Raw genomic sequence first — 9,838 nt, 5'->3', positions numbered from 1 at the left:
GTGTGGGGGACGTTTCAAAGTTTGCAGATAACACTAAACTTGGAAGTGATAATGGGAACTGCAGATGCTGGAGAATCCAAGATAATAAAATGTGAGGCTGGATGAACACAGCAGGCCCAGCAGCATCTCAGGAGCACAAAAGCTGACGTTTCGGGCCTAGACCCTTCATCAGAGAGGGGGATGGGGTGAGGGTTCTGCAATAAATAGGGAGAGAGGGAGAGGCGGACCGAAGATGGAGAGAAAAGAAGATAGGTGGAGAGGAGAGTATAGGTGGGGAGGTAGGGAGGGGATAGGTCAGTCCAGGGAAGACGGACAGGTCAAGGAGGCGGGATGAGGTTAGTAGGTAGGAAATGGAGGTGGGAGGAAGGGATGGGTGAGAGGAAGAACAGGTTAGGGAGGCGGAGACAGGCTGGACTGGTTTCGGGATGCAGTGGGTGGAGGGGAAGAGCTGGGCTGGTTGTGTGGTGCAGTGGGGGGAGGGGACGAACTGGGCTGGTTTTGGGATGCGGTGGGGGAAGGGGAGATTTTGAAGCTGGTGAAACTTGGAAGAATGGTACACTGCAAGGAGGACAGTGTAGAACTCCAAAAGGATGTGGACGAGTTGGTGGAGTGAGCTGATAGATGGCAAATGAGTTTCAAAGCACAGAAGTGTGAGGTGAGATAACACGGCGTGAAGCTGGGTGAACCCAGCAGGCCAAGCAGCATCAGAGGAGCAGGAAAGTTTGACGTTTCGGGTCGAGACCCTTCTTCAGAAAAGTGTGAGGTGATGCATTTTGGTTAGAAGAACATGGTTAGACAGTGTAAAATAGGAGGTATAATTCTGAAGAGGTTGCAAGAGCAGCGGGACATTGGTGTATCTGTGCATAAAATCATGAGGAGTATAGCAGGTGTCTTTTCCCTAGGCTGGGGGCGATTTCAAGACTAGGGGCATTTTTTAAGGTGAGAGGAGAGAGATTTAAAAAAGATGTCAAGGCAATTTTTTTACACAGAGGGTGGTTCTTGTGTGGAATGAACTTCCAGAGGAAGTGGTGGATGTGAGCACAGTTACATTTAAAAGATATTTAGAAAAGTATATGGATAGGAAAGGTTTAGAGGGATATGGGCCAGGAACAGGCCAGTAGATCTAGTTTGGTTTGGGATTATGTTCAGCATGGACTGATTGGACCAAAGGGTCTGTTTTCGTGCTGTATAACTATGACTGCACAATTCTATGAAACTATGACAGAGCGAGAGTGCAGTTAATGAAGCATATATTGTCTGCATCTTTATTAACAGGCGTAGAGTACAAAAGCAAGGAGGTGATGCGGAATTTGTGTATACACTTGTTACAGCTCAGCTAGAGTACTCTGTACAGTTGTACAGGTATAAAAAGGATGTGCATGCATTAGATAGAATGCAGAAGCAGTTTATGAGAATGGTTCTAGGAATGAGAAAGCTGGGACTGTTCTCCTTGGAGAGTAGGCAGCTAGGAGGACATCTGATAGAGGTTTTCAAAATCATAAGCAGGCTGGAAAGAGGAGATCGGGAGACGCTGTTCCTGCGAGTGAAAGGAACAAGAGCAAGAGGGCATAGATTTCAAGTGATGGGGAAAAGAAGCGAAGGTGAAGTGAGGAAAAACATTTTCAAACAGTGAGTAGTTAGGGTCTGGGATGTGCAGCCTGGAAATGTGATGGATGCAGGTTCAAATATGGCAGGCAAGAGGATGTTGGATGGTTCTTTGGATAAAAGTAGTGAGCAAGGCTTTGGGGGAAAAGGCAGGAGACTGACACGAAGTAACAATGATCATTTAACGAGCTGGTACAGGAATGATGGGCCAACTGGCCTCCATTTGTGTTATACCATTTCTGCAATCCAGTTTAGAGTTTGCTTGACTGATATCTGGATGTGGAGTAGTGGGGTTTGTCTTGCCTTGTCTTGATTGGACAGGCTCGGCTTGTATCTGCTGGGATTTAAACATGGGCGAGTTTGAGGAGGGCCTGACAGACTGGATGTGGGAACAGTATTGCCTTTTTATAGGCAAACAGGCAGGAGTCACCCAGTGGTTCGAATATATCCTTTCACCCAATTGCACAAAGCAGATTTTCTAAGAAGGCCACAGGATCGACTTTATCAGGCTGGCTACAGGTAAATGAGAGTGGATGTGAAATACCAGCACTGTCAGTTTGGAAGCTATCTTTTAGGTTATCAGAGTGCCTGCGGAAACGCAAATATGACTAAAGTTCCTGCAAAATCTCCCAATTAAATGTAGGCTGGTTTCAACATTTTCAAGAAAAATGCAGTGAGCTGAGGGTGGCTGCATGATACAAATAGTGTGCATATTTTAAAAAAAGATATTCAAATACTGGGCACTTTCAGCAGTGTGGGCTCCAGTGTGATTGACAGGGGAGGATTGTTCAATCAGTAATTCTAGTTTATCTGAAAGCATCAGCTCTGCTTGGGTAATGTGCAACACAAGAGAAGAATGGCAAATATTTAACAGGATAGGAGTGGGTTGGGAAGGGTTAAATTAGGAACATGAGCTGTGCAGCATGATCTTGTGCTTTGTCAACCACAGAAGATCAAATTAAGCTATTCAAAAAGATGAGATATTTGACTGTGATAGGAGGGGTGAGAGAGAGTAACAGAGAGATTATTTGCTTCTGATAGGGGTGACGAGCAAATGGAGTTACTGTAGCAACTGACCAATATCTAATCACTTGGAAGATCAGGTTTCAGGGTTTGAGTCACCTGTTTTTGCTTTTATGTTGTCTTCTGACAACACAATGACCATTTATGGCCAGGACTTTGACCCAAATGGCGACATTCTCTTGGCAACTCGCACACTGAACATTCATGGCCAACAACAGCATTTTTTATTTATATCGTGCTTTTAACAAAACCAAACATCCGAGGGACATCACAGGGGCTTAACAGATTGGCACAAAGCCAGGCAAAAATGGTATCGGAGCAGGTCACCAAAGACTTACCGAAAGAGGTGGGTTTTAGGGAGTGTCTTGAAGACAGAATGTGAGACAGAAGGGTGGAGCGGCACAGTGAGGGAATATGAGAACTCGGGGCTTCTGTGGCTGAAGGCAGGGCTGTCAAAAATGGAGCTATGAAAACTGGGGATGCTCTGGGTGTCAGAATTGGAGGGCAGATACTGCAAGAGGTGTGCGGCAAGAAGAGATTGCAGATACAGGATTGGGCCAGGCCATGAAGGGATTCAAAAATGAGAATGAGAACTTTTTTTGTTAAAAGGGGTGTAACATAGTTTCAGAGGAGTGAACAGGACTTGGCGTGACTTATGGCGCATGGCTAGAGAGTTTTGAATGAGGCGAAGTTTGCAGAGTGTATAGACTGAGAGATTAGCCAGAAATTGCTCTTTGTGTTCAGGGATGTGTAGGCTAGGCGGGCTAGACATGTAGAGTTATGGGAAGGGTTGGGGTATGGGTCTTGGTGGTAGGCTCTTTGGAGGGTTGGTGTAGACCTGAAAGGCTGAATGGCCTCTTTCTGTACTGTAGGGATTCTATGACATCAAGGTTGTGAATAGTAAGGTTGGATGACAGTCGACAGAGAATGGGATGAAGTTGTTTAAAGCTGCAAAAGCCAAGAGCCAGGAAACAGGCTTGAGCCCAACCTCTTCCTTAAACAACATTGCCAGGAGTGCAGTAAGTCAGAGGAAATTTTTCACTTCTTTGTTTAAAATAAATAGCAGAAGTACTCGAAAGATAGACTGGGTCAAAGGCTAAGTTTCTCACTTCTCTTTTCAGTGAATTTGAGACAGATGATAGAGGAAGTAATTTTAAAAATAACCTGCCATTTTCTAACTCATTATGAAGTTCCAATTTCAATTCTAAATATGATTCTTCTTAGAGGTTCACTCTAGATGTGCATATATTCATCTTGGATGATCATAAATTTACATTAGAGCTTCTGCTTCAGCTCCTGAATATCAGAAACATGGTCAGTTTGATTATCTCTGTTTACTCCATTTAGGGAGAGGAGACAGCTTTCTATTAAACATACGTGTGGAGAAATAGCTCTATTCTTCACTTTGACAGTTCACTTGGTTTATCTCTTTTGATCTGTATACTTTCTTTCCTTGGTCGAATCCACCCTGTCTGTTTTAGTGATTCTGACCTCAACATTGCTTGCTGTGAACCTCATCCTTTTGGATGTGAGTTTGCTCGCTGAGCTTGAAGGTTCGTTTTCAGACGTTTCGTCGCCATTCTAGGTAACATCATCAGTGACCCTCCGACGAAGCGCTGGTGTTATGTCCCGCTTTCTATTTATCTGGTTAGGTTTCCTTGGGTTGGTGATGTCATTTCCTGTGTTGGTGATGTCATTTCCTGTTCTTTTTCTCAGGGGATGGTAGATTGGCTCCAACCTGAGCTACAAATCTTCTCAAAACTCGCTACCTCATCCTTTTGTCATGAAAGATCATTAATCATTAGCTGTCATTCCTCTCTCCACAGAAGTGACCAGACTTGTGTGAGTTTCCAACATTTCATCATTGAGATCTCTTCCAGGGCAGCAGGGACCTGTACAAGAAGGATGGGTTGCTCCTAAACTGGAGGGGCACCAGGATCCAAGCGGACAGAGTTGCTAGTCACATCCAGGAGGTTTAAACTAGCGAGGCAGGGGGTGGGAACCAGAGTAGTAAATCATCACATGGATGATTGAGGGGAAGGTGGAAATTAAATCAAGTCAGTCTAACCAGACTAATAGGCAGAGCCAGGTTAATGAACACAGTGGGAGGGTTGGTCAGAAGCATATTTATATCAGTGAAGAGAACGTATCAGAGAAGGCAGATGAGTTTAGAACCTGGGTTAGTACATGGAACTACGATGTAGTAGCCATTACAGAAGCTTGGTTAAGAAATGTGCAGCTCAATGTTCCAGAATTTAGATGTTTCAGGTGTGATAGAGAAGGATGTAAAAGTAAAAATGTTCCATTATTGATTAGGGAGAATGTCACAGCTGTAGTAAGAGAGAACATCTTGGAAGTCTCATCTAGCAAGGCATTATGGGTAGAATTCAGGAATAAGAAAGGTTAAATCACCATGATAGGGTTGTATTAAAGGCCTCTCAGTAGCCAGTGGGAGGTAGAGAGCAGATATGTAAGCAGATCATAGAAAGATGTAAACACAACAGGTGTCATTACATTGAGTAATTTCAACATCCCGACTATTGAATGGTACTCGCTTATGCCAGGGGCTTAGATGGAGCAGAATTTGTAAGGGGCTTCCAGGAAAGTTTCTGGAAACAATATGTAATTAGTCCCAGCTAGGGATGGATTTTTACTAGGCTTTCTACTCGGGAATGATCCTGGCCAGATGATCAAAGTTTCAGGAGGGGAGCATTTTAGGAATAGTGATCATAATTCTGTCAGTTTTAATGAAGTTACAGATAAGGTTAAGATTTATTGACAGGTGAAAATGCCAAGCAGGGGGCTGGGTGGGGAAGGCTAATTACAACAGTTTTAGGCAGGAACTGGCGAAATTAGATTGGGTGTGGCTATTTGACCGTAAATCCAGGCACGGATTTAGGCAGGATGGTGGCTCAGTGGTTAGCACTGCAGCCTCACAGCGCCAGGGACCCGGGTTCAATTCCCGCTTTGGGCGACTGTCTGTGTGTTTACACATTCTTCCCATGTCTGCGTGGATTTCCTCCGGGTGCTCCAGTTTCCTCCCACAGTCCAAAGATGTGCAGGCTAGGTGGATCGGCCACGCTAAATTGCCCATAGTGTTCAGGGGGGTGTGGGTTATAGGGGGATGGGTCTGGGTGGGATGCTTCAAGAGGGTGTGTGGACTTGTTGGGCCGAAGGGCCAGGTTCCACATTGTAGGGAATCTAATCCACACCTAACATGTTGGATTCCTTTAAAGGCCATTTGATTAGAGTTCAGGACCAGCATGTTCCTGTGAGGATGGATGATAAGAACAGCAAGTTTCAGGAGCTTTGGATGGTATTGAAAGTTTAGTCAAAATGAAAATAGAAGCGCATTAAGATTTGGGAAATGGAAATCAAATAAGATCCTTGAGGAGAATAAAGGAAGCTGAAAACAATTTACAAAAAGAAATTAGGAGGATTAAAAAGGGCCATGAAATGTCCTTGGCAAGTTGGGTTAAGGAGAATCCCAATGCATTTTATACATATAAAAGGAGCAAGAGGTAGCTTGGGAAAGAGTAGATCCACTCAAGGACAAAGGAGGGAATTTATGTGTGGAGCCAGAGGAAGTGGGTTAGGCACTTAGTGAGTACATCAATCAGTATTCACCAAGGGGAGGGGCATGGGTGATGTAAATTTTAGAGACGGGTATGTTGATATTCTGGAGTACATTGATATTAAGAAGGAGGAGATGTTGGGTGTCTTTAAAAACGATAAAGTATATAAGACCCCACGGCCTGATGGGATCTATTCAAGAATTTTGAGGGAGGCAAGGGACGAGATTGCTGAGGCCTTGACAGAGAACCTTGTGTCTTCTTTAGAGGTCTCAGCAGACTGGAGAATAGCTAACATTGGTCTTTTGTTTAAAATAGGCAACAGGGATAATCCAGGAAATTATGGGCCAATGAGTCTTCCATCACTGGTAGGGAAATTAATGGAGAAGTGGCAGGATTTGCTCACATTTGGAAAAGGATGGAATTTTTAGAGATAGTCAGCATGGCTTTGTGTAGGAGGGATCGTGTCTCACAAATGTGATTGAGGTTTTTGAGGAAGTAATGAGGCTGATTGAGGAGGGTAGGGCGGTGGATGTTGTCTACATGGACCTCACCAAAGCATTTGACAAGGTCTCCCATGGTAGGCTAATCCAGATTAAGTCACATGGGATCCATGGTGAGTTGGCAGGTTGGAGATTAAATTGGCTTGGTCACAGAAGACCGAGGGCGGTTGTGGAGGAGTGTTTTTCTGACTGGAGGCCAGTGACCAATGGTGTTCCACAAAGGTCAGTACTGGGATCTCTGTTATTTTTAATATATATATATGATTTGGATGAAAATGTAGGTGGTATGATTACTATGTTTGCTGATAACATGAAAACTGGTGGAGTTGTGGATGGTGAGGAATGTTGTCAAAGGACACAGGAAATAAATCAGTTGGAAAGCTGGGCAGAGAAACAGCAGATGGAGTTTAATCCAGATAACTGTGAGGTGTTGCATTTTAGGGGGTCAGAGGCAGGAGGAATGTATACAGTTAATAGCAGGACCCATCGGAGCATTGATATACAGAGGGACATTGAACTGCAGTGTTTCAAGAAGATAGCCCACCACAACCTTCTCAAGGGCAAGTAGGGACTGGTAATAAGTTTTGGCCCAGTTCGTGACACCCACATACCACAAATGAAATTTAGTAAGGTTCATATCTTGCCGAAAGTGGCAATGGAAGTAGATAAGGTGGTAAAGAAGGCATACAGCATGCTAGTCTTCATCAATCAGGGCAATGAGTATAAAAATTGGCAAATCATGTTGCAGTTATAAGAAGGTAGCAAGAACTGCAGGTGCTGGAGTCAGAGTCAACACAGAGTGGAGCTGGAGGAACACCGCAGTCCAGGCAGCATCAGAGGAGTAGGAAAGTCGATTTTCTGAGGAAGGCTCCCGACCTGAAACTTTAACTTTCCTGCTCCTCTGATGCTGCCTGACCTGCTGTGTTCCTTCAGCTCCACTCTGTGTTGATGCAGTTGTATAGAACTTCAGTTGGGCCACATTTGGAATACTGTGCGCAGTTCTAGTCCCCACACTAGACAGAAGGATATGGAGGCTTTGGGGAGGGTGCAAAAGAGGTTTAACAGGATATTGCCTGGATTGGAGTATATAAGCTAGAAGGAATGGTTGGAAAAACTTGGATTGTTTTCACTATTACCATCGGAGGCTGAGGGGTAACCTGATTATGTACATAAAATTATGAGAGGCATGGATAAGGTGGATTGTTGGAGTCTTTTTCTCAGGCTGGAAATGAGAAATAAAGGGGGAGTAGGTTTAAGGTGAGAGGGAGAAAGTTTAAAGGAAATCTGCGAGACAAGTTTCTTACACATGGTAGCAGATGCCAGGAATGCGCTGCTGGGGGAGGTATTACAAGCAGATACATTAGCAACATTTAAGAGGCATTTAGACAGATACATGAACAGACGGGGAATGGAGGGATATGGGCTATATGCAGGCTAATGGGATTTGTTTAGAATGACATCATGGTTGACAGAGACATGGTGGGCTGAAGGGTCTATTCCTGTGCTGTACCATTCTATGAATTTCCTACTCTTATATCAGACAACAATTTGCTCTAATCTCGAGGTGCATTTAAAGTTATATAATGACTTAAGGTGTTTCACATTTTTGTTCATTTGTGGCATCTGGGCATTGCTGGCAAGACCGGTTGCTGTTGCTCATCCCTTACTGTTCTCAAGTAGGTGGTGGGGAGCTGCTAGAGCAATGCAGTGGGTTTGGTGTCTGTGTACCCACTGTACAGTTCGTGAGGGATTTCCAGGACGTGGCACCTGGACAGTGAAGGAATTCCAAGTCAGGTTGGAGGAAGTTGAAAGCAAGGAGCTCCTCTTGTAGATGGCAGACACTCACTGCCTCTGTGTGTCAGTGGTGAGGGGAGTTAATGTTGAAGGTAGTACACGGGGATGGTACTTTGCAAGTGCTGTTGGCACTGTACCCATCCACGCAAGTGGCATGTGCCTTGTAGATGTTGAGCTTCACAAGACCATTTGGAAGAGAGCACGTTCTGAATCAGTCAGAGCCAGAAAATGTGTTTCTGGGAATTTGGAGCATAGGGGAATTCAGTACAGGGGTTTTTTTTGGGTGGTTTATAGTTTGTTATGACTCTATTCTAGCAGGTCTCAAGGATAAAGCCCTTGAGTAACTAATGTTAGTTGTTGTTGCAGATCTTCCAAAATCATCTTCAGCAGCACACATACTGACATTGGAACGATACAGAAGAGATGAACCATGGCTCCTGTGCAAGGGTGGTATTCAAATTCATGAAGCGAACCATATTTTATGGGGGCCCTCATGTGGTAGAATGGTATTGTCCCTACCCCTGGACCAATGGGCGCAGGTACAAGTGCCACCGGCTTCAGAGATGTGTAACAACATCTCGGTACAAGTTGATTAGAAAAATAGGCTAAAAAAATTATTTCCCTTTGCCTTAAAAATATTTAGCCAATGCCTTTTCAGGAAAGGAATTACAAAGAATATCAACCCTCAGAGAAAAATATTTCCCTATCTCAGTTTTAAATAGGCAGCTCCTTATTTTTCAAACTGTGCCTGCGAATTCTGCTCAAGTCCCTGCAGGATCTTTTCTCTTTATTTACGCATGGGGCATGGGTGTTGCTGGCTGGGCCCAGCATTTATTGCCTCTCCCTAGTCGCCCTTGAGAAATTGTTAGTGAGCAGCCTTCTTGGACCACTGCAGTTCTTGTGCTGAGGGAGGGTTTTTCTAGAATTTTGACTCAGTGACAGTGAGGGAACGGTGATATATTTCCAAGCCAGGATGGAGAGTGGCTTGGAGGGGAACTTGCAGGGGGTGGTGTTCCCATATATCTGTTGCCCTTGTTTTTCTAGATGGAACTGGTCATGGGTTCGGAAGGCGCTGTCTGAGATTTTGGTGAATTTCTGCAGTGTAGATAGTATACACTGCTGCTACTGAGCGTCGGTGGTGGAGGGAGTGGGATGTTTGTGGATGTGGTGCCAGTCAAGTGGGATGCTTTGTCCTGGATGGTGTTAAACTTCTTGAGTGTTGTTGGGGCTGCACCCATCCAGGCAAGTGGGGAGTATCCCATCCCACTCCTGATTGTGTCTTGCACACGGTGAATAGCTTTGCGGAATGAAGAGATGAGTTACTTAGTACAGTATTCCTAG

The 9,838-nt window shown here is 44.5% G+C and overlaps 1 non-coding gene across 1 annotated transcript; it reads left to right on the top strand.

The window, feature by feature from the left end:
• The first annotated feature begins 8,873 nt into the window (after nt 1-8,873).
• LOC125455976 (U6 spliceosomal RNA) lies at nt 8,874-8,979 on the top strand. The gene has a single exon (XR_007248362.1). It is a non-coding gene; the product is annotated as a U6 spliceosomal RNA (small nuclear RNA).
• Nucleotides 8,980-9,838: the final 859 nt, after the last annotated feature.

This window comes from Stegostoma tigrinum, chromosome 10 (genome assembly GCF_030684315.1).
Source record: "Stegostoma tigrinum isolate sSteTig4 chromosome 10, sSteTig4.hap1, whole genome shotgun sequence".
NCBI lineage: Eukaryota > Metazoa > Chordata > Chondrichthyes > Orectolobiformes > Stegostomatidae > Stegostoma > Stegostoma tigrinum.
The sequence above is the reverse complement of the archived record's forward strand: the minus strand, read 5'-3'. Positions and strand labels throughout refer to the sequence as shown.